Source organism: Schistocerca gregaria, unplaced genomic scaffold (assembly GCF_023897955.1).
Source record: "Schistocerca gregaria isolate iqSchGreg1 unplaced genomic scaffold, iqSchGreg1.2 ptg000318l, whole genome shotgun sequence".
In the NCBI taxonomy this organism is placed as follows: Eukaryota; Metazoa; Arthropoda; class Insecta; order Orthoptera; family Acrididae; genus Schistocerca; species Schistocerca gregaria.
In genome coordinates this window covers 252,795-278,981 of record NW_026061796.1, presented here as the reverse complement: position 1 = coordinate 278,981, position 26,187 = coordinate 252,795, and the positions used below count along the sequence as shown (strand labels likewise).

At 50.5% G+C, this 26,187-nt stretch overlaps 35 non-coding genes across 35 annotated transcripts; all 35 read right to left on the bottom strand.

Moving 5' to 3' along the window:
• Positions 1–111: 111 nt before the first annotated feature.
• Positions 112–193, bottom strand: Trnas-uga (transfer RNA serine (anticodon UGA)). The gene has a single exon. It is a non-coding gene; the product is annotated as a tRNA-Ser (tRNA).
• A 927-nt stretch (positions 194–1,120) lies between these two features.
• Positions 1,121–1,193, bottom strand: Trnak-uuu (transfer RNA lysine (anticodon UUU)). The gene has a single exon. It is a non-coding gene; the product is annotated as a tRNA-Lys (tRNA).
• A 537-nt stretch (positions 1,194–1,730) lies between these two features.
• Trnaf-gaa (transfer RNA phenylalanine (anticodon GAA)) lies at positions 1,731–1,803 on the bottom strand. Its single transcript has one exon. It is a non-coding gene; the product is annotated as a tRNA-Phe (tRNA).
• Positions 1,804–2,382: 579 nt separating this feature from the next.
• Trnas-uga (transfer RNA serine (anticodon UGA)) lies at positions 2,383–2,464 on the bottom strand. Its single transcript has one exon. It is a non-coding gene; the product is annotated as a tRNA-Ser (tRNA).
• Positions 2,465–3,391: 927 nt separating this feature from the next.
• Trnak-uuu (transfer RNA lysine (anticodon UUU)) lies at positions 3,392–3,464 on the bottom strand. Its single transcript has one exon. It is a non-coding gene; the product is annotated as a tRNA-Lys (tRNA).
• A 537-nt stretch (positions 3,465–4,001) lies between these two features.
• On the bottom strand, positions 4,002–4,074 carry Trnaf-gaa (transfer RNA phenylalanine (anticodon GAA)). Its single transcript has one exon. It is a non-coding gene; the product is annotated as a tRNA-Phe (tRNA).
• Positions 4,075–4,653: 579 nt separating this feature from the next.
• Trnas-uga (transfer RNA serine (anticodon UGA)) lies at positions 4,654–4,735 on the bottom strand. Its single transcript has one exon. It is a non-coding gene; the product is annotated as a tRNA-Ser (tRNA).
• A 927-nt stretch (positions 4,736–5,662) lies between these two features.
• Trnak-uuu (transfer RNA lysine (anticodon UUU)) lies at positions 5,663–5,735 on the bottom strand. Its single transcript has one exon. It is a non-coding gene; the product is annotated as a tRNA-Lys (tRNA).
• A 537-nt stretch (positions 5,736–6,272) lies between these two features.
• Trnaf-gaa (transfer RNA phenylalanine (anticodon GAA)) lies at positions 6,273–6,345 on the bottom strand. The gene has a single exon. It is a non-coding gene; the product is annotated as a tRNA-Phe (tRNA).
• Positions 6,346–6,924: 579 nt separating this feature from the next.
• On the bottom strand, positions 6,925–7,006 carry Trnas-uga (transfer RNA serine (anticodon UGA)). The gene has a single exon. It is a non-coding gene; the product is annotated as a tRNA-Ser (tRNA).
• Positions 7,007–7,933: 927 nt separating this feature from the next.
• Trnak-uuu (transfer RNA lysine (anticodon UUU)) lies at positions 7,934–8,006 on the bottom strand. The gene has a single exon. It is a non-coding gene; the product is annotated as a tRNA-Lys (tRNA).
• Positions 8,007–8,543: 537 nt separating this feature from the next.
• Trnaf-gaa (transfer RNA phenylalanine (anticodon GAA)) lies at positions 8,544–8,616 on the bottom strand. The gene has a single exon. It is a non-coding gene; the product is annotated as a tRNA-Phe (tRNA).
• A 579-nt stretch (positions 8,617–9,195) lies between these two features.
• Trnas-uga (transfer RNA serine (anticodon UGA)) lies at positions 9,196–9,277 on the bottom strand. The gene has a single exon. It is a non-coding gene; the product is annotated as a tRNA-Ser (tRNA).
• A 927-nt stretch (positions 9,278–10,204) lies between these two features.
• Positions 10,205–10,277, bottom strand: Trnak-uuu (transfer RNA lysine (anticodon UUU)). Its single transcript has one exon. It is a non-coding gene; the product is annotated as a tRNA-Lys (tRNA).
• Positions 10,278–10,814: 537 nt separating this feature from the next.
• Trnaf-gaa (transfer RNA phenylalanine (anticodon GAA)) lies at positions 10,815–10,887 on the bottom strand. Its single transcript has one exon. It is a non-coding gene; the product is annotated as a tRNA-Phe (tRNA).
• Positions 10,888–11,466: 579 nt separating this feature from the next.
• Positions 11,467–11,548, bottom strand: Trnas-uga (transfer RNA serine (anticodon UGA)). The gene has a single exon. It is a non-coding gene; the product is annotated as a tRNA-Ser (tRNA).
• A 927-nt stretch (positions 11,549–12,475) lies between these two features.
• On the bottom strand, positions 12,476–12,548 carry Trnak-uuu (transfer RNA lysine (anticodon UUU)). Its single transcript has one exon. It is a non-coding gene; the product is annotated as a tRNA-Lys (tRNA).
• Positions 12,549–13,085: 537 nt separating this feature from the next.
• Positions 13,086–13,158, bottom strand: Trnaf-gaa (transfer RNA phenylalanine (anticodon GAA)). Its single transcript has one exon. It is a non-coding gene; the product is annotated as a tRNA-Phe (tRNA).
• A 579-nt stretch (positions 13,159–13,737) lies between these two features.
• Positions 13,738–13,819, bottom strand: Trnas-uga (transfer RNA serine (anticodon UGA)). Its single transcript has one exon. It is a non-coding gene; the product is annotated as a tRNA-Ser (tRNA).
• A 927-nt stretch (positions 13,820–14,746) lies between these two features.
• On the bottom strand, positions 14,747–14,819 carry Trnak-uuu (transfer RNA lysine (anticodon UUU)). Its single transcript has one exon. It is a non-coding gene; the product is annotated as a tRNA-Lys (tRNA).
• Positions 14,820–15,356: 537 nt separating this feature from the next.
• Trnaf-gaa (transfer RNA phenylalanine (anticodon GAA)) lies at positions 15,357–15,429 on the bottom strand. The gene has a single exon. It is a non-coding gene; the product is annotated as a tRNA-Phe (tRNA).
• A 579-nt stretch (positions 15,430–16,008) lies between these two features.
• Trnas-uga (transfer RNA serine (anticodon UGA)) lies at positions 16,009–16,090 on the bottom strand. The gene has a single exon. It is a non-coding gene; the product is annotated as a tRNA-Ser (tRNA).
• Positions 16,091–17,017: 927 nt separating this feature from the next.
• Positions 17,018–17,090, bottom strand: Trnak-uuu (transfer RNA lysine (anticodon UUU)). The gene has a single exon. It is a non-coding gene; the product is annotated as a tRNA-Lys (tRNA).
• Positions 17,091–17,627: 537 nt separating this feature from the next.
• Positions 17,628–17,700, bottom strand: Trnaf-gaa (transfer RNA phenylalanine (anticodon GAA)). The gene has a single exon. It is a non-coding gene; the product is annotated as a tRNA-Phe (tRNA).
• Positions 17,701–18,279: 579 nt separating this feature from the next.
• Trnas-uga (transfer RNA serine (anticodon UGA)) lies at positions 18,280–18,361 on the bottom strand. The gene has a single exon. It is a non-coding gene; the product is annotated as a tRNA-Ser (tRNA).
• A 927-nt stretch (positions 18,362–19,288) lies between these two features.
• On the bottom strand, positions 19,289–19,361 carry Trnak-uuu (transfer RNA lysine (anticodon UUU)). Its single transcript has one exon. It is a non-coding gene; the product is annotated as a tRNA-Lys (tRNA).
• A 537-nt stretch (positions 19,362–19,898) lies between these two features.
• On the bottom strand, positions 19,899–19,971 carry Trnaf-gaa (transfer RNA phenylalanine (anticodon GAA)). Its single transcript has one exon. It is a non-coding gene; the product is annotated as a tRNA-Phe (tRNA).
• Positions 19,972–20,550: 579 nt separating this feature from the next.
• On the bottom strand, positions 20,551–20,632 carry Trnas-uga (transfer RNA serine (anticodon UGA)). Its single transcript has one exon. It is a non-coding gene; the product is annotated as a tRNA-Ser (tRNA).
• Positions 20,633–21,559: 927 nt separating this feature from the next.
• Trnak-uuu (transfer RNA lysine (anticodon UUU)) lies at positions 21,560–21,632 on the bottom strand. Its single transcript has one exon. It is a non-coding gene; the product is annotated as a tRNA-Lys (tRNA).
• Positions 21,633–22,169: 537 nt separating this feature from the next.
• Trnaf-gaa (transfer RNA phenylalanine (anticodon GAA)) lies at positions 22,170–22,242 on the bottom strand. Its single transcript has one exon. It is a non-coding gene; the product is annotated as a tRNA-Phe (tRNA).
• Positions 22,243–22,821: 579 nt separating this feature from the next.
• Positions 22,822–22,903, bottom strand: Trnas-uga (transfer RNA serine (anticodon UGA)). The gene has a single exon. It is a non-coding gene; the product is annotated as a tRNA-Ser (tRNA).
• A 927-nt stretch (positions 22,904–23,830) lies between these two features.
• Trnak-uuu (transfer RNA lysine (anticodon UUU)) lies at positions 23,831–23,903 on the bottom strand. The gene has a single exon. It is a non-coding gene; the product is annotated as a tRNA-Lys (tRNA).
• A 537-nt stretch (positions 23,904–24,440) lies between these two features.
• On the bottom strand, positions 24,441–24,513 carry Trnaf-gaa (transfer RNA phenylalanine (anticodon GAA)). The gene has a single exon. It is a non-coding gene; the product is annotated as a tRNA-Phe (tRNA).
• Positions 24,514–25,092: 579 nt separating this feature from the next.
• Trnas-uga (transfer RNA serine (anticodon UGA)) lies at positions 25,093–25,174 on the bottom strand. The gene has a single exon. It is a non-coding gene; the product is annotated as a tRNA-Ser (tRNA).
• A 927-nt stretch (positions 25,175–26,101) lies between these two features.
• On the bottom strand, positions 26,102–26,174 carry Trnak-uuu (transfer RNA lysine (anticodon UUU)). Its single transcript has one exon. It is a non-coding gene; the product is annotated as a tRNA-Lys (tRNA).
• Between the last annotated feature and the right edge of the window lie 13 nt (positions 26,175–26,187).

Genomic DNA, 26,187 nt, shown 5'->3' with positions numbered 1-26,187 from the left:
CTGCACCCTGGAGCCAAGAACACTGCACCTTGCTGGCGGCCCACGTGTTTAGTAGTGACGCAACTGCTAGGATGCAGCTGAACGTCCATCTTCTGAGAGCGAGAAAATTTCCGCAGTCGGCAGGACTCGAACCTACGCTCCCAGAGGGAATCTGATTTCAAGTCAGACGCCTTAACCACTCGGCCACGACTGCACGTCTCACAGGCGTCTCTCGACAACTGAAACTCCCACCTTTGCAAGCAATCTCATGGCAGAAGGCAGCATGGGCTCACTCTTTTCTGTAGTGATTCCACTGCCAGCACATTAGACGTTACGAAAGTGTATTAATTTTCGCCCCGACAGGGACTAGAACCCAGGACCCTTTGGTTGAAAACCTAACGCTCTACCGACTGAGCTATCCGCACCCACGCACGAGCATTGTCATACAGCTGCGTCGTGTGCGAGTGATTCGCATGTCGTAATTGCTGGCTTATGGCTCCAATGGCGACTTCACCGACTTCCCACTGACGCGCCGCTGACGCTAGTTTTCTGGCGTCTTAAGGGATGGACATACTTGCAAGTAGCTGCGAGATCATTGAAAAGAAACGCGGCGCCATTGCTTTTGCCGCACTCGACTGATTGAATTGCAATTCCTAAAAAGGAATGAACCTTCACTCTGTCCAACAATTTCAAGCACGTGTGTGTACTCACGAACTCGGCGAAGGCGCGAGAAAATGACGGGGGCGCACTCGTGGGCCTGCGACGGCTTCCTGCAGTCACATCGTCAGTGCGAGGTGGACCGGTAGGCACAGGAAGCAGCGGCCGTCGTGAAACTCAGCATTCTTAAACGGAAATTTTCGTCTTGTTTAGAATGGCGTCATTGGTTTGCACGCTCATTCATGCGTGTGAAAGTATTTGCTGCTCTTTACGCAGAATCGCACGCAGCCGGCGGGATTCGAAACTACTTTCGAGTCAGACGCCTTAACCACTCGGCCACGGCTGCCCCGAACGCAGCGTTCTCCCGACACGTGCAAATTGAACCGTTTAAAGCACTGTGGTGTCAGAAAACGGCGTTGCTGCATTCTTTTCCGTAGTGTTTCCACCACTACCAGAGGAAACGCTACCAAATTATTAAAATTTCCGCCCGAACAGGGACTTGAACCCTGGACCCTTAGGTTAAAAGCCTAATGCTCTACCGACTGAGCTATCCGGGCTCACAACGCCTTATGAAACATCTCACGATGCACAACGACACATTGACTCATGTCCTTTACTGTTGTGCAATCGCTGCATGGAGCTGTTAGTAGTTAAACGTCGCCTGAATGCTGTCTGCAAACTTATCGCGCAAAGCTCGTAACAGACCATCGAACAATGTTGACACACGATGCAAAAACAAACTGCAGCAGTCGTTACGTCTCATACGTTGGAGTAGAGGATTTACGTGTTTTGTCGACACTCATCGGGCAATTGGAAAATTCACAAGCACTTCGAATGCAATGTTTCCCACGTTTTCGCTCATTTCACGGTTCCGCTGGAGACGTTCTTCACCTCCTGGCACAAAACAGGGAACGCAGTCGGTAGGACGTTTTTTTATTTTCTTACTTCTCAGAGAGTTGCCTACTGTGTTCCTCTTATGGCAAGCACTAGACAACCAGAACAGTTACAGAAGAGAGTCATGTCCGTTCTCGGCTCTAGTTACATTATCACAAAGTCAGAGCAATTCCATTGGCGTCGGCTTCAAAACGAAGCCGTGCCGAAACCCGGGATCGAACCAGGGACCTTTAGATCTTCAGTCTAACGCTCTCCCAACTCAGCTATTTCGGCTGACGTACAGCGCCCCTCTTTTGCACGTCTGCCCCGTTGCCAATTTCACAGTCATCTTCGTCTGAAAGAACACAGGGACGCCGAAAGGCGAACAGCAGATGCAGTAAAGTACCACACACATTTCTTCTGCTTCCATCGTCGTAACTAGCAAACATGTCGACTCGATTCATGTAATATTGACTTCGCTGACGCTAGAAAAGCTGTGCTATATCGATGCCACGTGCAACTAGTGTGCAGAGAACGAGGCAGAGGAAGGAGTGAGCCTCTCCAACGTGTGTGAGGCAGTATCTAGCAGATACACGCGGTAAAACGTTTGACTTGCGTTTGCTCATTAATTGCTACACATCATCGTCTGCAAGCTAAAATAATCACATCTGCACTGCCCAGAGAGGCGACACTTGCACTGACACCTGGTGGACGGTTGTGAGACGAGGAGATGAGCTGTGGCTTCTGGGCACGACTGTAGCGCTGCACCCTGGAGCCAAGAACACTGCACCTTGCTGGCGGCCCACGTGTTTAGTAGTGACGCAACTGCTAGGATGCAGCTGAACGTCCATCTTCTGAGAGCGAGAAAATTTCCGCAGTCGGCAGGACTCGAACCTACGCTCCCAGAGGGAATCTGATTTCAAGTCAGACGCCTTAACCACTCGGCCACGACTGCACGTCTCAGAGGCGTCTCTCGACAACTGAAACTCCCACCTTTGCAAGCAATCTCATGGCAGAAGGCAGCATGGGCTCACTCTTTTCTGTAGTGATTCCACTGCCAGCACATTAGACGTTACGAAAGTGTATTAATTTTCGCCCCGACAGGGACTAGAACCCAGGACCCTTTGGTATCTGTCTCGCGTGTGTACCGACTGAGCTATCCGCACCCACGCACGAGCATTGTCATACAGCTGCGTCGTGTGCGAGTGATTCGCATGTCGTAATTGCTGGCTTATGGCTCCAATGGCGACTTCACCGACTTCCCACTGACGCGCCGCTGACGCTAGTTTTCTGGCGTCTTAAGGGATGGACATACTTGCAAGTAGCTGCGAGATCATTGAAAAGAAACGCGGCGCCATTGCTTTTGCCGCACTCGACTGATTGAATTGCAATTCCTAAAAAGGAATGAACCTTCACTCTGTCCAACAATTTCAAGCACGTGTGTGTACTCACGAACTCGGCGAAGGCGCGAGAAAATGACGGGGGCGCACTCGTGGGCCTGCGACGGCTTCCTGCAGTCACATCGTCAGTGCGAGGTGGACCGGTAGGCACAGGAAGCAGCGGCCGTCGTGAAACTCAGCATTCTTAAACGGAAATTTTCGTCTTGTTTAGAATGGCGTCATTGGTTTGCACGCTCATTCATGCGTGTGAAAGTATTTGCTGCTCTTTACGCAGAATCGCACGCAGCCGGCGGGATTCGAAACTACTTTCGAGTCAGACGCCTTAACCACTCGGCCACGGCTGCCCCGAACGCAGCGTTCTCCCGACACGTGCAAATTGAACCGTTTAAAGCACTGTGGTGTCAGAAAACGGCGTTGCTGCATTCTTTTCCGTAGTGTTTCCACCACTACCAGAGGAAACGCTACCAAATTATTAAAATTTCCGCCCGAACAGGGACTTGAACCCTGGACCCTTAGGTTAAAAGCCTAATGCTCTACCGACTGAGCTATCCGGGCTCACAACGCCTTATGAAACATCTCACGATGCACAACGACACATTGACTCATGTCCTTTACTGTTGTGCAATCGCTGCATGGAGCTGTTAGTAGTTAAACGTCGCCTGAATGCTGTCTGCAAACTTATCGCGCAAAGCTCGTAACAGACCATCGAACAATGTTGACACACGATGCAAAAACAAACTGCAGCAGTCGTTACGTCTCATACGTTGGAGTAGAGGATTTACGTGTTTTGTCGACACTCATCGGGCAATTGGAAAATTCACAAGCACTTCGAATGCAATGTTTCCCACGTTTTCGCTCATTTCACGGTTCCGCTGGAGACGTTCTTCACCTCCTGGCACAAAACAGGGAACGCAGTCGGTAGGACGTTTTTTTATTTTCTTACTTCTCAGAGAGTTGCCTACTGTGTTCCTCTTATGGCAAGCACTAGACAACCAGAACAGTTACAGAAGAGAGTCATGTCCGTTCTCGGCTCTAGTTACATTATCACAAAGTCAGAGCAATTCCATTGGCGTCGGCTTCAAAACGAAGCCGTGCCGAAACCCGGGATCGAACCAGGGACCTTTAGATCTTCAGTCTAACGCTCTCCCAACTGAGCTATTTCGGCTGACGTACAGCGCCCCTCTTTTGCACGTCTGCCCCGTTGCCAATTTCACAGTCATCTTCGTCTGAAAGAACACAGGGACGCCGAAAGGCGAACAGCAGATGCAGTAAAGTACCACACACATTTCTTCTGCTTCCATCGTCGTAACTAGCAAACATGTCGACTCGATTCATGTAATATTGACTTCGCTGACGCTAGAAAAGCTGTGCTATATCGATGCCACGTGCAACTAGTGTGCAGAGAACGAGGCAGAGGAAGGAGTGAGCCTCTCCAACGTGTGTGAGGCAGTATCTAGCAGATACACGCGGTAAAACGTTTGACTTGCGTTTGCTCATTAATTGCTACACGTCATCGTCTGCAAGCTAAAATAATCACATCTGCACTGCCCAGAGAGGCGACACTTGCACTGACACCTGGTGGACGGTTGTGAGACGAGGAGATGAGCTGTGGCTTCTGGGCACGACTGTAGCGCTGCACCCTGGAGCCAAGAACACTGCACCTTGCTGGCGGCCCACGTGTTTAGTAGTGACGCAACTGCTAGGATGCAGCTGAACGTCCATCTTCTGGGAGCGAGAAAATTTCCGCAGTCGGCAGAACTCGAACCTACGCTCCCAGAGGGAATCTGATTTCAAGTCAGACGCCTTAACCACTCGGCCACGACTGCACGTCTCAGAGGCGTCTCTCGACAACTGAAACTCCCACCTTTGCAAGCAATCTCATGGCAGAAGGCAGCATGGGCTCACTCTTTTCTGTAGTGATTCCACTGCCAGCACATTAGACGTTACGAAAGTGTATTAATTTTCGCCCCGACAGGGACTAGAACCCAGGACCCTTTGGTTGAAAACCTAACGCTCTACCGACTGAGCTATCCGCACCCACGCACGAGCATTGTCATACAGCTGCGTCGTGTGCGAGTGATTCGCATGTCGTAATTGCTGGCTTATGGCTCCAATGGCGACTTCACCGACTTCCCACTGACGCGCCGCTGACGCTAGTTTTCTGGCGTCTTAAGGGATGGACATACTTGCAAGTAGCTGCGAGATCATTGAAAAGAAACGCGGCGCCATTGCTTTTGCCGCACTCGACTGATTGAATTGCAATTCCTAAAAAGGAATGAACCTTCACTCTGTCCAACAATTTCAAGCACGTGTGTGTACTCACGAACTCGGCGAAGGCGCGAGAAAATGACGGGGGCGCACTCGTGGGCCTGCGACGGCTTCCTGCAGTCACATCGTCAGTGCGAGGTGGACCGGTAGGCACAGGAAGCAGCGGCCGTCGTGAAACTCAGCATTCTTAAACGGAAATTTTCGTCTTGTTTAGAATGGCGTCATTGGTTTGCACGCTCATTCATGCGTGTGAAAGTATTTGCTGCTCTTTACGCAGAATCGCACGCAGCCGGCGGGATTCGAAACTACTTTCGAGTCAGACGCCTTAACCACTCGGCCACGGCTGCCCCGAACGCAGCGTTCTCCCGACACGTGCAAATTGAACCGTTTAAAGCACTGTGGTGTCAGAAAACGGCGTTGCTGCATTCTTTTCCGTAGTGTTTCCACCACTACCAGAGGAAACGCTACCAAATTATTAAAATTTCCGCCCGAACAGGGACTTGAACCCTGGACCCTTAGGTTAAAAGCCTAATGCTCTACCGACTGAGCTATCCGGGCTCACAACGCCTTATGAAACATCTCACGATGCACAACGACACATTGACTCATGTCCTTTACTGTTGTGCAATCGCTGCATGGAGCTGTTAGTAGTTAAACGTCGCCTGAATGCTGTCTGCAAACTTATCGCGCAAAGCTCGTAACAGACCATCGAACAATGTTGACACACGATGCAAAAACAAACTGCAGCAGTCGTTACGTCTCATACGTTGGAGTAGAGGATTTACGTGTTTTGTCGACACTCATCGGGCAATTGGAAAATTCACAAGCACTTCGAATGCAATGTTTCCCACGTTTTCGCTCATTTCACGGTTCCGCTGGAGACGTTCTTCACCTCCTGGCACAAAACAGGGAACGCAGTCGGTAGGACGTTTTTTTATTTTCTTACTTCTCAGAGAGTTGCCTACTGTGTTCCTCTTATGGCAAGCACTAGACAACCAGAACAGTTACAGAAGAGAGTCATGTCCGTTCTCGGCTCTAGTTACATTATCACAAAGTCAGAGCAATTCCATTGGCGTCGGCTTCAAAACGAAGCCGTGCCGAAACCCGGGATCGAACCAGGGACCTTTAGATCTTCAGTCTAACGCTCTCCCAACTGAGCTATTTCGGCTGACGTACAGCGCCCCTCTTTTGCACGTCTGCCCCGTTGCCAATTTCACAGTCATCTTCGTCTGAAAGAACACAGGGACGCCGAAAGGCGAACAGCAGATGCAGTAAAGTACCACACACATTTCTTCTGCTTCCATCGTCGTAACTAGCAAACATGTCGACTCGATTCATGTAATATTGACTTCGCTGACGCTAGAAAAGCTGTGCTATATCGATGCCACGTGCAACTAGTGTGCAGAGAACGAGGCAGAGGAAGGAGTGAGCCTCTCCAACGTGTGTGAGGCAGTATCTAGCAGATACACGCGGTAAAACGTTTGACTTGCGTTTGCTCATTAATTGCTACACGTCATCGTCTGCAAGCTAAAATAATCACATCTGCACTGCCCAGAGAGGCGACACTTGCACTGACACCTGGTGGACGGTTGTGAGACGAGGAGATGAGCTGTGGCTTCTGGGCACGACTGTAGCGCTGCACCCTGGAGCCAAGAACACTGCACCTTGCTGGCGGCCCACGTGTTTAGTAGTGACGCAACTGCTAGGATGCAGCTGAACGTCCGTCTTCTGAGAGCGAGAAAATTTCCGCAGTCGGCAGGACTCGAACCTACGCTCCCAGAGGGAATCTGATTTCAAGTCAGACGCCTTAACCACTCGGCCACGACTGCACGTCTCAGAAGCGTCTCTCGACAACTGAAACTCCCACCTTTGCAAGCAATCTCATGGCAAAAGGCAGCATGGGCTCACTCTTTTCTGTAGTGATTCCACTGCCAGCACATTAGACGTTACGAAAGTGTATTAATTTTCGCCCCGACAGGGACTAGAACCCAGGACCCTTTGGTTGAAAACCTAACGCTCTACCGACTGAGCTATCCGCACCCACGCACGAGCATTGTCATACAGCTGCGTCGTGTGCGAGTGATTCGCATGTCGTAATTGCTGGCTTATGGCTCCAATGGCGACTTCACCGACTTCCCACTGACGCGCCGCTGACGCTAGTTTTCTGGCGTCTTAAGGGATGGACATACTTGCAAGTAGCTGCGAGATCATTGAAAAGAAACGCGGCGCCATTGCTTTTGCCGCACTCGACTGATTGAATTGCAATTCCTAAAAAGGAATGAACCTTCACTCTGTCCAACAATTTCAAGCACGTGTGTGTACTCACGAACTCGGCGAAGGCGCGAGAAAATGACGGGGGCGCACTCGTGGGCCTGCGACGGCTTCCTGCAGTCACATCGTCAGTGCGAGGTGGACCGGTAGGCACAGGAAGCAGCGGCCGTCGTGAAACTCAGCATTCTTAAACGGAAATTTTCGTCTTGTTTAGAATGGCGTCATTGGTTTGCACGCTCATTCATGCGTGTGAAAGTATTTGCTGCTCTTTACGCAGAATCGCACGCAGCCGGCGGGATTCGAAACTACTTTCGAGTCAGACGCCTTAACCACTCGGCCACGGCTGCCCCGAACGCAGCGTTCTCCCGACACGTGCAAATTGAACCGTTTAAAGCACTGTGGTGTCAGAAAACGGCGTTGCTGCATTCTTTTCCGTAGTGTTTCCACCACTACCAGAGGAAACGCTACCAAATTATTAAAATTTCCGCCCGAACAGGGACTTGAACCCTGGACCCTTAGGTTAAAAGCCTAATGCTCTACCGACTGAGCTATCCGGGCTCACAACGCCTTATGAAACATCTCACGATGCACAACGACACATTGACTCATGTCCTTTACTGTTGTGCAATCGCTGCATGGAGCTGTTAGTAGTTAAACGTCGCCTGAATGCTGTCTGCAAACTTATCGCGCAAAGCTCGTAACAGACCATCGAACAATGTTGACACACGATGCAAAAACAAACTGCAGCAGTCGTTACGTCTCATACGTTGGAGTAGAGGATTTACGTGTTTTGTCGACACTCATCGGGCAATTGGAAAATTCACAAGCACTTCGAATGCAATGTTTCCCACGTTTTCGCTCATTTCACGGTTCCGCTGGAGACGTTCTTCACCTCCTGGCACAAAACAGGGAACGCAGTCGGTAGGACGTTTTTTTATTTTCTTACTTCTCAGAGAGTTGCCTACTGTGTTCCTCTTATGGCAAGCACTAGACAACCAGAACAGTTACAGAAGAGAGTCATGTCCGTTCTCGGCTCTAGTTACATTATCACAAAGTCAGAGCAATTCCATTGGCGTCGGCTTCAAAACGAAGCCGTGCCGAAACCCGGGATCGAACCAGGGACCTTTAGATCTTCAGTCTAACGCTCTCCCAACTGAGCTATTTCGGCTGACGTACAGCGCCCCTCTTTTGCACGTCTGCCCCGTTGCCAATTTCACAGTCATCTTCGTCTGAAAGAACACAGGGACGCCGAAAGGCGAACAGCAGATGCAGTAAAGTACCACACACATTTCTTCTGCTTCCATCGTCGTAACTAGCAAACATGTCGACTCGATTCATGTAATATTGACTTCGCTGACGCTAGAAAAGCTGTGCTATATCGATGCCACGTGCAACTAGTGTGCAGAGAACGAGGCAGAGGAAGGAGTGAGCCTCTCCAACGTGTGTGAGGCAGTATCTAGCAGATACACGCGGTAAAACGTTTGACTTGCGTTTGCTCATTAATTGCTACACGTCATCGTCTGCAAGCTAAAATAATCACATCTGCACTGCCCAGAGAGGCGACACTTGCACTGACACCTGGTGGACGGTTGTGAGACGAGGAGATGAGCTGTGGCTTCTGGGCACGACTGTAGCGCTGCACCCTGGAGCCAAGAACACTGCACCTTGCTGGCGGCCCACGTGTTTAGTAGTGACGCAACTGCTAGGATGCAGCTGAACGTCCATCTTCTGGGAGCGAGAAAATTTCCGCAGTCGGCAGGACTCGAACCTACGCTCCCAGAGGGAATCTGATTTCAAGTCAGACGCCTTAACCACTCGGCCACGACTGCACGTCTCAGAGGCGTCTCTCGACAACTGAAACTCCCACCTTTGCAAGCAATCTCATGGCAGAAGGCAGCATGGGCTCACTCTTTTCTGTAGTGATTCCACTGCCAGCACATTAGACGTTACGAAAGTGTATTAATTTTCGCCCCGACAGGGACTAGAACCCAGGACCCTTTGGTTGAAAACCTAACGCTCTACCGACTGAGCTATCCGCACCCACGCACGAGCATTGTCATACAGCTGCGTCGTGTGCGAGTGATTCGCATGTCGTAATTGCTGGCTTATGGCTCCAATGGCGACTTCACCGACTTCCCACTGACGCGCCGCTGACGCTAGTTTTCTGGCGTCTTAAGGGATGGACATACTTGCAAGTAGCTGCGAGATCATTGAAAAGAAACGCGGCGCCATTGCTTTTGCCGCACTCGACTGATTGAATTGCAATTCCTAAAAAGGAATGAACCTTCACTCTGTCCAACAATTTCAAGCACGTGTGTGTACTCACGAACTCGGCGAAGGCGCGAGAAAATGACGGGGGCGCACTCGTGGGCCTGCGACGGCTTCCTGCAGTCACATCGTCAGTGCGAGGTGGACCGGTAGGCACAGGAAGCAGCGGCCGTCGTGAAACTCAGCATTCTTAAACGGAAATTTTCGTCTTGTTTAGAATGGCGTCATTGGTTTGCACGCTCATTCATGCGTGTGAAAGTATTTGCTGCTCTTTACGCAGAATCGCACGCAGCCGGCGGGATTCGAAACTACTTTCGAGTCAGACGCCTTAACCACTCGGCCACGGCTGCCCCGAACGCAGCGTTCTCCCGACACGTGCAAATTGAACCGTTTAAAGCACTGTGGTGTCAGAAAACGGCGTTGCTGCATTCTTTTCCGTAGTGTTTCCACCACTACCAGAGGCAACGCTACAAAATTATTAAAATTTCCGCCCGAACAGGGACTTGAACCCTGGACCCTTAGGTTAAAAGCCTAATGCTCTACCGACTGAGCTATCCGAGCTCACAACGCCTTATGAAACATCTCACGATGCACAACGACACATTGACTCATGTCCTTTACTGTTGTGCAATCGCTGCATGGAGCTGTTAGTAGTTAAACGTCGCCTGAATGCTGTCTGCAAACTTATCGCGCAAAGCTCGTAACAGACCATCGAACAATGTTGACACACGATGCAAAAACAAACTGCAGCAGTCGTTACGTCTCATACGTTGGAGTAGAGGATTTACGTGTTTTGTCGACACTCATCGGGCAATTGGAAAATTCACAAGCACTTCGAATGCAATGTTTCCCACGTTTTCGCTCATTTCACGGTTCCGCTGGAGACGTTCTTCACCTCCTGGCACAAAACAGGGAACGCAGTCGGTAGGACGTTTTTTTATTTTCTTATTTCTCAGAGAGTTGCCTACTGTGTTCCTCTTATGGCAAGCACTAGACAACCAGAACAGTTACAGAAGAGAGTCATGTCCGTTCTCGGCTCTAGTTACATTATCACAAAGTCAGAGCAATTCCATTGGCGTCGGCTTCAAAACGAAGCCGTGCCGAAACCCGGGATCGAACCAGGGACCTTTAGATCTTCAGTCTAACGCTCTCCCAACTGAGCTATTTCGGCTGACGTACAGCGCCCCTCTTTTGCACGTCTGCCCCGTTGCCAATTTCACAGTCATCTTCGTCTGAAAGAACACAGGGACGCCGAAAGGCGAACAGCAGATGCAGTAAAGTACCACACACATTTCTTCTGCTTCCATCGTCGTAACTAGCAAACATGTCGACTCGATTCATGTAATATTGACTTCGCTGACGCTAGAAAAGCTGTGCTATATCGATGCCACGTGCAACTAGTGTGCAGAGAACGAGGCAGAGGAAGGAGTGAGCCTCTCCAACGTGTGTGAGGCAGTATCTAGCAGATACACGCGGTAAAACGTTTGACTTGCGTTTGCTCATTAATTGCTACACGTCATCGTCTGCAAGCTAAAATAATCACATCTGCACTGCCCAGAGAGGCGACACTTGCACTGACACCTGGTGGACGGTTGTGAGACGAGGAGATGAGCTGTGGCTTCTGGGCACGACTGTAGCGCTGCACCCTGGAGCCAAGAACACTGCACCTTGCTGGCGGCCCACGTGTTTAGTAGTGACGCAACTGCTAGGATGCAGCTGAACGTCCATCTTCTGAGAGCGAGAAAATTTCCGCAGTCGGCAGGACTCGAACCTACGCTCCCAGAGGGAATCTGATTTCAAGTCAGACGCCTTAACCACTCGGCCACGACTGCACGTCTCAGAAGCGTCTCTCGACAACTGAAACTCCCACCTTTGCAAGCAATCTCATGGCAGAAGGCAGCATGGGCTCACTCTTTTCTGTAGTGATTCCACTGCCAGCACATTAGACGTTACGAAAGTGTATTAATTTTCGCCCCGACAGGGACTAGAACCCAGGACCCTTTGGTTGAAAACCTAACGCTCTACCGACTGAGCTATCCGCACCCACGCACGAGCATTGTCATACAGCTGCGTCGTGTGCGAGTGATTCGCATGTCGTAATTGCTGGCTTATGGCTCCAATGGCGACTTCACCGACTTCCCACTGACGCGCCGCTGACGCTAGTTTTCTGGCGTCTTAAGGGATGGACATACTTGCAAGTAGCTGCGAGATCATTGAAAAGAAACGCGGCGCCATTGCTTTTGCCGCACTCGACTGATTGAATTGCAATTCCTAAAAAGGAATGAACCTTCACTCTGTCCAACAATTTCAAGCACGTGTGTGTACTCACGAACTCGGCGAAGGCGCGAGAAAATGACGGGGGCGCACTCGTGGGCCTGCGACGGCTTCCTGCAGTCACATCGTCAGTGCGAGGTGGACCGGTAGGCACAGGAAGCAGCGGCCGTCGTGAAACTCAGCATTCTTAAACGGAAATTTTCGTCTTGTTTAGAATGGCGTCATTGGTTTGCACGCTCATTCATGCGTGTGAAAGTATTTGCTGCTCTTTACGCAGAATCGCACGCAGCCGGCGGGATTCGAAACTACTTTCGAGTCAGACGCCTTAACCACTCGGCCACGGCTGCCCCGAACGCAGCGTTCTCCCGACACGTGCAAATTGAACCGTTTAAAGCACTGTGGTGTCAGAAAACGGCGTTGCTGCATTCTTTTCCGTAGTGTTTCCACCACTACCAGAGGAAACGCTACCAAATTATTAAAATTTCCGCCCGAACAGGGACTTGAACCCTGGACCCTTAGGTTAAAAGCCTAATGCTCTACCGACTGAGCTATCCGGGCTCACAACGCCTTATGAAACATCTCACGATGCACAACGACACATTGACTCATGTCCTTTACTGTTGTGCAATCGCTGCATGGAGCTGTTAGTAGTTAAACGTCGCCTGAATGCTGTCTGCAAACTTATCGCGCAAAGCTCGTAACAGACCATCGAACAATGTTGACACACGATGCAAAAACAAACTGCAGCAGTCGTTACGTCTCATACGTTGGAGTAGAGGATTTACGTGTTTTGTCGACACTCATCGGGCAATTGGAAAATTCACAAGCACTTCGAATGCAATGTTTCCCACGTTTTCGCTCATTTCACGGTTCCGCTGGAGACGTTCTTCACCTCCTGGCACAAAACAGGGAACGCAGTCGGTAGGACGTTTTTTTATTTTCTTACTTCTCAGAGAGTTGCCTACTGTGTTCCTCTTATGGCAAGCACTAGACAACCAGAACAGTTACAGAAGAGAGTCATGTCCGTTCTCGGCTCTAGTTACATTATCACAAAGTCAGAGCAATTCCATTGGCGTCGGCTTCAAAACGAAGCCGTGCCGAAACCCGGGATCGAACCAGGGACCTTTAGATCTTCAGTCTAACGCTCTCCCAACTGAGCTATTTCGGCTGACGTACAGCGCCCCTCTTTTGCACGTCTGCCCCGTTGCCAATTTCACAGTCATCTTCGTCTGAAAGAACACAGGGACGCCGAAAGGCGAACAGCAGATGCAGTAAAGTACCACACACATTTCTTCTGCTTCCATCGTCGTAACTAGCAAACATGTCGACTCGATTCATGTAATATTGACTTCGCTGACGCTAGAAAAGCTGTGCTATATCGATGCCACGTGCAACTAGTGTGCAGAGAACGAGGCAGAGGAAGGAGTGAGCCTCTCCAACGTGTGTGAGGCAGTATCTAGCAGATACACGCGGTAAAACGTTTGACTTGCGTTTGCTCATTAATTGCTACACGTCATCGTCTGCAAGCTAAAATAATCACATCTGCACTGCCCAGAGAGGCGACACTTGCACTGACACCTGGTGGACGGTTGTGAGACGAGGAGATGAGCTGTGGCTTCTGGGCACGACTGTAGCGCTGCACCCTGGAGCCAAGAACACTGCACCTTGCTGGCGGCCCACGTGTTTAGTAGTGACGCAACTGCTAGGATGCAGCTGAACGTCCATCTTCTGGGAGCGAGAAAATTTCCGCAGTCGGCAGGACTCGAACCTACGCTCCCAGAGGGAATCTGATTTCAAGTCAGACGCCTTAACCACTCGGCCACGACTGCACGTCTCAGAGGCGTCTCTCGACAACTGAAACTCCCACCTTTGCAAGCAATCTCATGGCAGAAGGCAGCATGGGCTCACTCTTTTCTGTAGTGATTCCACTGCCAGCACATTAGACGTTACGAAAGTGTATTAATTTTCGCCCCGACAGGGACTAGAACCCAGGACCCTTTGGTTGAAAACCTAACGCTCTACCGACTGAGCTATCCGCACCCACGCACGAGCATTGTCATACAGCTGCGTCGTGTGCGAGTGATTCGCATGTCGTAATTGCTGGCTTATGGCTCCAATGGCGACTTCACCGACTTCCCACTGACGCGCCGCTGACGCTAGTTTTCTGGCGTCTTAAGGGATGGACATACTTGCAAGTAGCTGCGAGATCATTGAAAAGAAACGCGGCGCCATTGCTTTTGCCGCACTCGACTGATTGAATTGCAATTCCTAAAAAGGAATGAACCTTCACTCTGTCCAACAATTTCAAGCACGTGTGTGTACTCACGAACTCGGCGAAGGCGCGAGAAAATGACGGGGGCGCACTCGTGGGCCTGCGACGGCTTCCTGCAGTCACATCGTCAGTGCGAGGTGGACCGGTAGGCACAGGAAGCAGCGGCCGTCGTGAAACTCAGCATTCTTAAACGGAAATTTTCGTCTTGTTTAGAATGGCGTCATTGGTTTGCACGCTCATTCATGCGTGTGAAAGTATTTGCTGCTCTTTACGCAGAATCGCACGCAGCCGGCGGGATTCGAAACTACTTTCGAGTCAGACGCCTTAACCACTCGGCCACGGCTGCCCCGAACGCAGCGTTCTCCCGACACGTGCAAATTGAACCGTTTAAAGCACTGTGGTGTCAGAAAACGGCGTTGCTGCATTCTTTTCCGTAGTGTTTCCACCACTACCAGAGGCAACGCTACCAAATTATTAAAATTTCCGCCCGAACAGGGACTTGAACCCTGGACCCTTAGGTTAAAAGCCTAATGCTCTACCGACTGAGCTATCCGAGCTCACAACGCCTTATGAAACATCTCACGATGCACAACGACACATTGACTCATGTCCTTTACTGTTGTGCAATCGCTGCATGGAGCTGTTAGTAGTTAAACGTCGCCTGAATGCTGTCTGCAAACTTATCGCGCAAAGCTCGTAACAGACCATCGAACAATGTTGACACACGATGCAAAAACAAACTGCAGCAGTCGTTACGTCTCATACGTTGGAGTAGAGGATTTACGTGTTTTGTCGACACTCATCGGGCAATTGGAAAATTCACAAGCACTTCGAATGCAATGTTTCCCACGTTTTCGCTCATTTCACGGTTCCGCTGGAGACGTTCTTCACCTCCTGGCACAAAACAGGGAACGCAGTCGGTAGGACGTTTTTTTATTTTCTTATTTCTCAGAGAGTTGCCTACTGTGTTCCTCTTATGGCAAGCACTAGACAACCAGAACAGTTACAGAAGAGAGTCATGTCCGTTCTCGGCTCTAGTTACATTATCACAAAGTCAGAGCAATTCCATTGGCGTCGGCTTCAAAACGAAGCCGTGCCGAAACCCGGGATCGAACCAGGGACCTTTAGATCTTCAGTCTAACGCTCTCCCAACTGAGCTATTTCGGCTGACGTACAGCGCCCCTCTTTTGCACGTCTGCCCCGTTGCCAATTTCACAGTCATCTTCGTCTGAAAGAACACAGGGACGCCGAAAGGCGAACAGCAGATGCAGTAAAGTACCACACACATTTCTTCTGCTTCCATCGTCGTAACTAGCAAACATGTCGACTCGATTCATGTAATATTGACTTCGCTGACGCTAGAAAAGCTGTGCTATATCGATGCCACGTGCAACTAGTGTGCAGAGAACGAGGCAGAGGAAGGAGTGAGCCTCTCCAACGTGTGTGAGGCAGTATCTAGCAGATACACGCGGTAAAACGTTTGACTTGCGTTTGCTCATTAATTGCTACACGTCATCGTCTGCAAGCTAAAATAATCACATCTGCACTGCCCAGAGAGGCGACACTTGCACTGACACCTGGTGGACGGTTGTGAGACGAGGAGATGAGCTGTGGCTTCTGGGCACGACTGTAGCGCTGCACCCTGGAGCCAAGAACACTGCACCTTGCTGGCGGCCCACGTGTTTAGTAGTGACGCAACTGCTAGGATGCAGCTGAACGTCCATCTTCTGAGAGCGAGAAAATTTCCGCAGTCGGCAGGACTCGAACCTACGCTCCCAGAGGGAATCTGATTTCAAGTCAGACGCCTTAACCACTCGGCCACGACTGCACGTCTCAGAAGCGTCTCTCGACAACTGAAACTCCCACCTTTGCAAGCAATCTCATGGCAGAAGGCAGCATGGGCTCACTCTTTTCTGTAGTGATTCCACTGCCAGCACATTAGACGTTACGAAAGTGTATTAATTTTCGCCCCGACAGGGACTAGAACCCAGGACCCTTTGGTTGAAAACCTAACGCTCTACCGACTGAGCTATCCGCACCCACGCACGAGCATTGTCATACAGCTGCGTCGTGTGCGAGTGATTCGCATGTCGTAATTGCTGGCTTATGGCTCCAATGGCGACTTCACCGACTTCCCACTGACGCGCCGCTGACGCTAGTTTTCTGGCGTCTTAAGGGATGGACATACTTGCAAGTAGCTGCGAGATCATTGAAAAGAAACGCGGCGCCATTGCTTTTGCCGCACTCGACTGATTGAATTGCAATTCCTAAAAAGGAATGAACCTTCACTCTGTCCAACAATTTCAAGCACGTGTGTGTACTCACGAACTCGGCGAAGGCGCGAGAAAATGACGGGGGCGCACTCGTGGGCCTGCGACGGCTTCCTGCAGTCACATCGTCAGTGCGAGGTGGACCGGTAGGCACAGGAAGCAGCGGCCGTCGTGAAACTCAGCATTCTTAAACGGAAATTTTCGTCTTGTTTAGAATGGCGTCATTGGTTTGCACGCTCATTCATGCGTGTGAAAGTATTTGCTGCTCTTTACGCAGAATCGCACGCAGCCGGCGGGATTCGAAACTACTTTCGAGTCAGACGCCTTAACCACTCGGCCACGGCTGCCCCGAACGCAGCGTTCTCCCGACACGTGCAAATTGAACCGTTTAAAGCACTGTGGTGTCAGAAAACGGCGTTGCTGCATTCTTTTCCGTAGTGTTTCCACCACTACCAGAGGAAACGCTACCAAATTATTAAAATTTCCGCCCGAACAGGGACTTGAACCCTGGACCCTTAGGTTAAAAGCCTAATGCTCTACCGACTGAGCTATCCGGGCTCACAACGCCTTATGAAACATCTCACGATGCACAACGACACATTGACTCATGTCCTTTACTGTTGTGCAATCGCTGCATGGAGCTGTTAGTAGTTAAACGTCGCCTGAATGCTGTCTGCAAACTTATCGCGCAAAGCTCGTAACAGACCATCGAACAATGTTGACACACGATGCAAAAACAAACTGCAGCAGTCGTTACGTCTCATACGTTGGAGTAGAGGATTTACGTGTTTTGTCGACACTCATCGGGCAATTGGAAAATTCACAAGCACTTCGAATGCAATGTTTCCCACGTTTTCGCTCATTTCACGGTTCCGCTGGAGACGTTCTTCACCTCCTGGCACAAAACAGGGAACGCAGTCGGTAGGACGTTTTTTTATTTTCTTACTTCTCAGAGAGTTGCCTACTGTGTTCCTCTTATGGCAAGCACTAGACAACCAGAACAGTTACAGAAGAGAGTCATGTCCGTTCTCGGCTCTAGTTACATTATCACAAAGTCAGAGCAATTCCATTGGCGTCGGCTTCAAAACGAAGCCGTGCCGAAACCCGGGATCGAACCAGGGACCTTTAGATCTTCAGTCTAACGCTCTCCCAACTGAGCTATTTCGGCTGACGTACAGCGCCCCTCTTTTGCACGTCTGCCCCGTTGCCAATTTCACAGTCATCTTCGTCTGAAAGAACACAGGGACGCCGAAAGGCGAACAGCAGATGCAGTAAAGTACCACACACATTTCTTCTGCTTCCATCGTCGTAACTAGCAAACATGTCGACTCGATTCATGTAATATTGACTTCGCTGACGCTAGAAAAGCTGTGCTATATCGATGCCACGTGCAACTAGTGTGCAGAGAACGAGGCAGAGGAAGGAGTGAGCCTCTCCAACGTGTGTGAGGCAGTATCTAGCAGATACACGCGGTAAAACGTTTGACTTGCGTTTGCTCATTAATTGCTACACGTCATCGTCTGCAAGCTAAAATAATCACATCTGCACTGCCCAGAGAGGCGACACTTGCACTGACACCTGGTGGACGGTTGTGAGACGAGGAGATGAGCTGTGGCTTCTGGGCACGACTGTAGCGCTGCACCCTGGAGCCAAGAACACTGCACCTTGCTGGCGGCCCACGTGTTTAGTAGTGACGCAACTGCTAGGATGCAGCTGAACGTCCATCTTCTGGGAGCGAGAAAATTTCCGCAGTCGGCAGGACTCGAACCTACGCTCCCAGAGGGAATCTGATTTCAAGTCAGACGCCTTAACCACTCGGCCACGACTGCACGTCTCAGAGGCGTCTCTCGACAACTGAAACTCCCACCTTTGCAAGCAATCTCATGGCAGAAGGCAGCATGGGCTCACTCTTTTCTGTAGTGATTCCACTGCCAGCACATTAGACGTTACGAAAGTGTATTAATTTTCGCCCCGACAGGGACTAGAACCCAGGACCCTTTGGTTGAAAACCTAACGCTCTACCGACTGAGCTATCCGCACCCACGCACGAGCATTGTCATACAGCTGCGTCGTGTGCGAGTGATTCGCATGTCGTAATTGCTGGCTTATGGCTCCAATGGCGACTTCACCGACTTCCCACTGACGCGCCGCTGACGCTAGTTTTCTGGCGTCTTAAGGGATGGACATACTTGCAAGTAGCTGCGAGATCATTGAAAAGAAACGCGGCGCCATTGCTTTTGCCGCACTCGACTGATTGAATTGCAATTCCTAAAAAGGAATGAACCTTCACTCTGTCCAACAATTTCAAGCACGTGTGTGTACTCACGAACTCGGCGAAGGCGCGAGAAAATGACGGGGGCGCACTCGTGGGCCTGCGACGGCTTCCTGCAGTCACATCGTCAGTGCGAGGTGGACCGGTAGGCACAGGAAGCAGCGGCCGTCGTGAAACTCAGCATTCTTAAACGGAAATTTTCGTCTTGTTTAGAATGGCGTCATTGGTTTGCACGCTCATTCATGCGTGTGAAAGTATTTGCTGCTCTTTACGCAGAATCGCACGCAGCCGGCGGGATTCGAAACTACTTTCGAGTCAGACGCCTTAACCACTCGGCCACGGCTGCCCCGAACGCAGCGTTCTCCCGACACGTGCAAATTGAACCGTTTAAAGCACTGTGGTGTCAGAAAACGGCGTTGCTGCATTCTTTTCCGTAGTGTTTCCACCACTACCAGAGGAAACGCTACCAAATTATTAAAATTTCCGCCCGAACAGGGACTTGAACCCTGGACCCTTAGGTTAAAAGCCTAATGCTCTACCGACTGAGCTATCCGGGCTCACAACGCCTTATGAAACATCTCACGATGCACAACGACACATTGACTCATGTCCTTTACTGTTGTGCAATCGCTGCATGGAGCTGTTAGTAGTTAAACGTCGCCTGAATGCTGTCTGCAAACTTATCGCGCAAAGCTCGTAACAGACCATCGAACAATGTTGACACACGATGCAAAAACAAACTGCAGCAGTCGTTACGTCTCATACGTTGGAGTAGAGGATTTACGTGTTTTGTCGACACTCATCGGGCAATTGGAAAATTCACAAGCACTTCGAATGCAATGTTTCCCACGTTTTCGCTCATTTCACGGTTCCGCTGGAGACGTTCTTCACCTCCTGGCACAAAACAGGGAACGCAGTCGGTAGGACGTTTTTTTATTTTCTTACTTCTCAGAGAGTTGCCTACTGTGTTCCTCTTATGGCAAGCACTAGACAACCAGAACAGTTACAGAAGAGAGTCATGTCCGTTCTCGGCTCTAGTTACATTATCACAAAGTCAGAGCAATTCCATTGGCGTCGGCTTCAAAACGAAGCCGTGCCGAAACCCGGGATCGAACCAGGGACCTTTAGATCTTCAGTCTAACGCTCTCCCAACTGAGCTATTTCGGCTGACGTACAGCGCCCCTCTTTTGCACGTCTGCCCCGTTGCCAATTTCACAGTCATCTTCGTCTGAAAGAACACAGGGACGCCGAAAGGCGAACAGCAGATGCAGTAAAGTACCACACACATTTCTTCTGCTTCCATCGTCGTAACTAGCAAACATGTCGACTCGATTCATGTAATATTGACTTCGCTGACGCTAGAAAAGCTGTGCTATATCGATGCCACGTGCAACTAGTGTGCAGAGAACGAGGCAGAGGAAGGAGTGAGCCTCTCCAACGTGTGTGAGGCAGTATCTAGCAGATACACGCGGTAAAACGTTTGACTTGCGTTTGCTCATTAATTGCTACACGTCATCGTCTGCAAGCTAAAATAATCACATCTGCACTGCCCAGAGAGGCGACACTTGCACTGACACCTGGTGGACGGTTGTGAGACGAGGAGATGAGCTGTGGCTTCTGGGCACGACTGTAGCGCTGCACCCTGGAGCCAAGAACACTGCACCTTGCTGGCGGCCCACGTGTTTAGTAGTGACGCAACTGCTAGGATGCAGCTGAACGTCCATCTTCTGGGAGCGAGAAAATTTCCGCAGTCGGCAGGACTCGAACCTACGCTCCCAGAGGGAATCTGATTTCAAGTCAGACGCCTTAACCACTCGGCCACGACTGCACGTCTCAGAGGCGTCTCTCGACAACTGAAACTCCCACCTTTGCAAGCAATCTCATGGCAGAAGGCAGCATGGGCTCACTCTTTTCTGTAGTGATTCCACTGCCAGCACATTAGACGTTACGAAAGTGTATTAATTTTCGCCCCGACAGGGACTAGAACCCAGGACCCTTTGGTTGAAAACCTAACGCTCTACCGACTGAGCTATCCGCACCCACGCACGAGCATTGTCATACAGCTGCGTCGTGTGCGAGTGATTCGCATGTCGTAATTGCTGGCTTATGGCTCCAATGGCGACTTCACCGACTTCCCACTGACGCGCCGCTGACGCTAGTTTTCTGGCGTCTTAAGGGATGGACATACTTGCAAGTAGCTGCGAGATCATTGAAAAGAAACGCGGCGCCATTGCTTTTGCCGCACTCGACTGATTGAATTGCAATTCCTAAAAAGGAATGAACCTTCACTCTGTCCAACAATTTCAAGCACGTGTGTGTACTCACGAACTCGGCGAAGGCGCGAGAAAATGACGGGGGCGCACTCGTGGGCCTGCGACGGCTTCCTGCAGTCACATCGTCAGTGCGAGGTGGACCGGTAGGCACAGGAAGCAGCGGCCGTCGTGAAACTCAGCATTCTTAAACGGAAATTTTCGTCTTGTTTAGAATGGCGTCATTGGTTTGCACGCTCATTCATGCGTGTGAAAGTATTTGCTGCTCTTTACGCAGAATCGCACGCAGCCGGCGGGATTCGAAACTACTTTCGAGTCAGACGCCTTAACCACTCGGCCACGGCTGCCCCGAACGCAGCGTTCTCCCGACACGTGCAAATTGAACCGTTTAAAGCACTGTGGTGTCAGAAAACGGCGTTGCTGCATTCTTTTCCGTAGTGTTTCCACCACTACCAGAGGAAACGCTACCAAATTATTAAAATTTCCGCCCGAACAGGGACTTGAACCCTGGACCCTTAGGTTAAAAGCCTAATGCTCTACCGACTGAGCTATCCGGGCTCACAACGCCTTATGAAACATCTCACGATGCACAACGACACATTGACTCATGTCCTTTACTGTTGTGCAATCGCTGCATGGAGCTGTTAGTAGTTAAACGTCGCCTGAATGCTGTCTGCAAACTTATCGCGCAAAGCTCGTAACAGACCATCGAACAATGTTGACACACGATGCAAAAACAAACTGCAGCAGTCGTTACGTCTCATACGTTGGAGTAGAGGATTTACGTGTTTTGTCGACACTCATCGGGCAATTGGAAAATTCACAAGCACTTCGAATGCAATGTTTCCCACGTTTTCGCTCATTTCACGGTTCCGCTGGAGACGTTCTTCACCTCCTGGCACAAAACAGGGAACGCAGTCGGTAGGACGTTTTTTTATTTTCTTACTTCTCAGAGAGTTGCCTACTGTGTTCCTCTTATGGCAAGCACTAGACAACCAGAACAGTTACAGAAGAGAGTCATGTCCGTTCTCGGCTCTAGTTACATTATCACAAAGTCAGAGCAATTCCATTGGCGTCGGCTTCAAAACGAAGCCGTGCCGAAACCCGGGATCGAACCAGGGACCTTTAGATCTTCAGTCTAACGCTCTCCCAACTGAGCTATTTCGGCTGACGTACAGCGCCCCTCTTTTGCACGTCTGCCCCGTTGCCAATTTCACAGTCATCTTCGTCTGAAAGAACACAGGGACGCCGAAAGGCGAACAGCAGATGCAGTAAAGTACCACACACATTTCTTCTGCTTCCATCGTCGTAACTAGCAAACATGTCGACTCGATTCATGTAATATTGACTTCGCTGACGCTAGAAAAGCTGTGCTATATCGATGCCACGTGCAACTAGTGTGCAGAGAACGAGGCAGAGGAAGGAGTGAGCCTCTCCAACGTGTGTGAGGCAGTATCTAGCAGATACACGCGGTAAAACGTTTGACTTGCGTTTGCTCATTAATTGCTACACGTCATCGTCTGCAAGCTAAAATAATCACATCTGCACTGCCCAGAGAGGCGACACTTGCACTGACACCTGGTGGACGGTTGTGAGACGAGGAGATGAGCTGTGGCTTCTGGGCACGACTGTAGCGCTGCACCCTGGAGCCAAGAACACTGCACCTTGCTGGCGGCCCACGTGTTTAGTAGTGACGCAACTGCTAGGATGCAGCTGAACGTCCATCTTCTGGGAGCGAGAAAATTTCCGCAGTCGGCAGGACTCGAACCTACGCTCCCAGAGGGAATCTGATTTCAAGTCAGACGCCTTAACCACTCGGCCACGACTGCACGTCTCAGAGGCGTCTCTCGACAACTGAAACTCCCACCTTTGCAAGCAATCTCATGGCAGAAGGCAGCATGGGCTCACTCTTTTCTGTAGTGATTCCACTGCCAGCACATTAGACGTTACGAAAGTGTATTAATTTTCGCCCCGACAGGGACTAGAACCCAGGACCCTTTGGTTGAAAACCTAACGCTCTACCGACTGAGCTATCCGCACCCACGCACGAGCATTGTCATACAGCTGCGTCGTGTGCGAGTGATTCGCATGTCGTAATTGCTGGCTTATGGCTCCAATGGCGACTTCACCGACTTCCCACTGACGCGCCGCTGACGCTAGTTTTCTGGCGTCTTAAGGGATGGACATACTTGCAAGTAGCTGCGAGATCATTGAAAAGAAACGCGGCGCCATTGCTTTTGCCGCACTCGACTGATTGAATTGCAATTCCTAAAAAGGAATGAACCTTCACTCTGTCCAACAATTTCAAGCACGTGTGTGTACTCACGAACTCGGCGAAGGCGCGAGAAAATGACGGGGGCGCACTCGTGGGCCTGCGACGGCTTCCTGCAGTCACATCGTCAGTGCGAGGTGGACCGGTAGGCACAGGAAGCAGCGGCCGTCGTGAAACTCAGCATTCTTAAACGGAAATTTTCGTCTTGTTTAGAATGGCGTCATTGGTTTGCACGCTCATTCATGCGTGTGAAAGTATTTGCTGCTCTTTACGCAGAATCGCACGCAGCCGGCGGGATTCGAAACTACTTTCGAGTCAGACGCCTTAACCACTCGGCCACGGCTGCCCCGAACGCAGCGTTCTCCCGACACGTGCAAATTGAACCGTTTAAAGCACTGTGGTGTCAGAAAACGGCGTTGCTGCATTCTTTTCCGTAGTGTTTCCACCACTACCAGAGGAAACGCTACCAAATTATTAAAATTTCCGCCCGAACAGGGACTTGAACCCTGGACCCTTAGGTTAAAAGCCTAATGCTCTACCGACTGAGCTATCCGGGCTCACAACGCCTTATGAAACATCTCACGATGCACAACGACACATTGACTCATGTCCTTTACTGTTGTGCAATCGCTGCATGGAGCTGTTAGTAGTTAAACGTCGCCTGAATGCTGTCTGCAAACTTATCGCGCAAAGCTCGTAACAGACCATCGAACAATGTTGACACACGATGCAAAAACAAACTGCAGCAGTCGTTACGTCTCATACGTTGGAGTAGAGGATTTACGTGTTTTGTCGACACTCATCGGGCAATTGGAAAATTCACAAGCACTTCGAATGCAATGTTTCCCACGTTTTCGCTCATTTCACGGTTCCGCTGGAGACGTTCTTCACCTCCTGGCACAAAACAGGGAACGCAGTCGGTAGGACGTTTTTTTATTTTCTTACTTCTCAGAGAGTTGCCTACTGTGTTCCTCTTATGGCAAGCACTAGACAACCAGAACAGTTACAGAAGAGAGTCATGTCCGTTCTCGGCTCTAGTTACATTATCACAAAGTCAGAGCAATTCCATTGGCGTCGGCTTCAAAACGAAGCCGTGCCGAAACCCGGGATCGAACCAGGGACCTTTAGATCTTCAGTCTAACGCTCTCCCAACTCAGCTATTTCGGCTGACGTACAGCGCCCCTCTTTTGCACGTCTGCCCCGTTGCCAATTTCACAGTCATCTTCGTCTGAAAGAACACAGGGACGCCGAAAGGCGAACAGCAGATGCAGTAAAGTACCACACACATTTCTTCTGCTTCCATCGTCGTAACTAGCAAACATGTCGACTCGATTCATGTAATATTGACTTCGCTGACGCTAGAAAAGCTGTGCTATATCGATGCCACGTGCAACTAGTGTGCAGAGAACGAGGCAGAGGAAGGAGTGAGCCTCTCCAACGTGTGTGAGGCAGTATCTAGCAGATACACGCGGTAAAACGTTTGACTTGCGTTTGCTCATTAATTGCTACACGTCATCGTCTGCAAGCTAAAATAATCACATCTGCACTGCCCAGAGAGGCGACACTTGCACTGACACCTGGTGGACGGTTGTGAGACGAGGAGATGAGCTGTGGCTTCTGGGCACGACTGTAGCGCTGCACCCTGGAGCCAAGAACACTGCACCTTGCTGGCGGCCCACGTGTTTAGTAGTGACGCAACTGCTAGGATGCAGCTGAACGTCCATCTTCTGGGAGCGAGAAAATTTCCGCAGTCGGCAGGACTCGAACCTACGCTCCCAGAGGGAATCTGATTTCAAGTCAGACGCCTTAACCACTCGGCCACGACTGCACGTCTCAGAGGCGTCTCTCGACAACTGAAACTCCCACCTTTGCAAGCAATCTCATGGCAGAAGGCAGCATGGGCTCACTCTTTTCTGTAGTGATTCCACTGCCAGCACATTAGACGTTACGAAAGTGTATTAATTTTCGCCCCGACAGGGACTAGAACCCAGGACCCTTTGGTTGAAAACCTAACGCTCTACCGACTGAGCTATCCGCACCCACGCACGAGCATTGTCATACAGCTGCGTCGTGTGCGAGTGATTCGCATGTCGTAATTGCTGGCTTATGGCTCCAATGGCGACTTCACCGACTTCCCACTGACGCGCCGCTGACGCTAGTTTTCTGGCGTCTTAAGGGATGGACATACTTGCAAGTAGCTGCGAGATCATTGAAAAGAAACGCGGCGCCATTGCTTTTGCCGCACTCGACTGATTGAATTGCAATTCCTAAAAAGGAATGAACCTTCACTCTGTCCAACAATTTCAAGCACGTGTGTGTACTCACGAACTCGGCGAAGGCGCGAGAAAATGACGGGGGCGCACTCGTGGGCCTGCGACGGCTTCCTGCAGTCACATCGTCAGTGCGAGGTGGACCGGTAGGCACAGGAAGCAGCGGCCGTCGTGAAACTCAGCATTCTTAAACGGAAATTTTCGTCTTGTTTAGAATGGCGTCATTGGTTTGCACGCTCATTCATGCGTGTGAAAGTATTTGCTGCTCTTTACGCAGAATCGCACGCAGCCGGCGGGATTCGAAACTACTTTCGAGTCAGACGCCTTAACCACTCGGCCACGGCTGCCCCGAACGCAGCGTTCTCCCGACACGTGCAAATTGAACCGTTTAAAGCACTGTGGTGTCAGAAAACGGCGTTGCTGCATTCTTTTCCGTAGTGTTTCCACCACTACCAGAGGAAACGCTACCAAATTATTAAAATTTCCGCCCGAACAGGGACTTGAACCCTGGACCCTTAGGTTAAAAGCCTAATGCTCTACCGACTGAGCTATCCGGGCTCACAACGCCTTA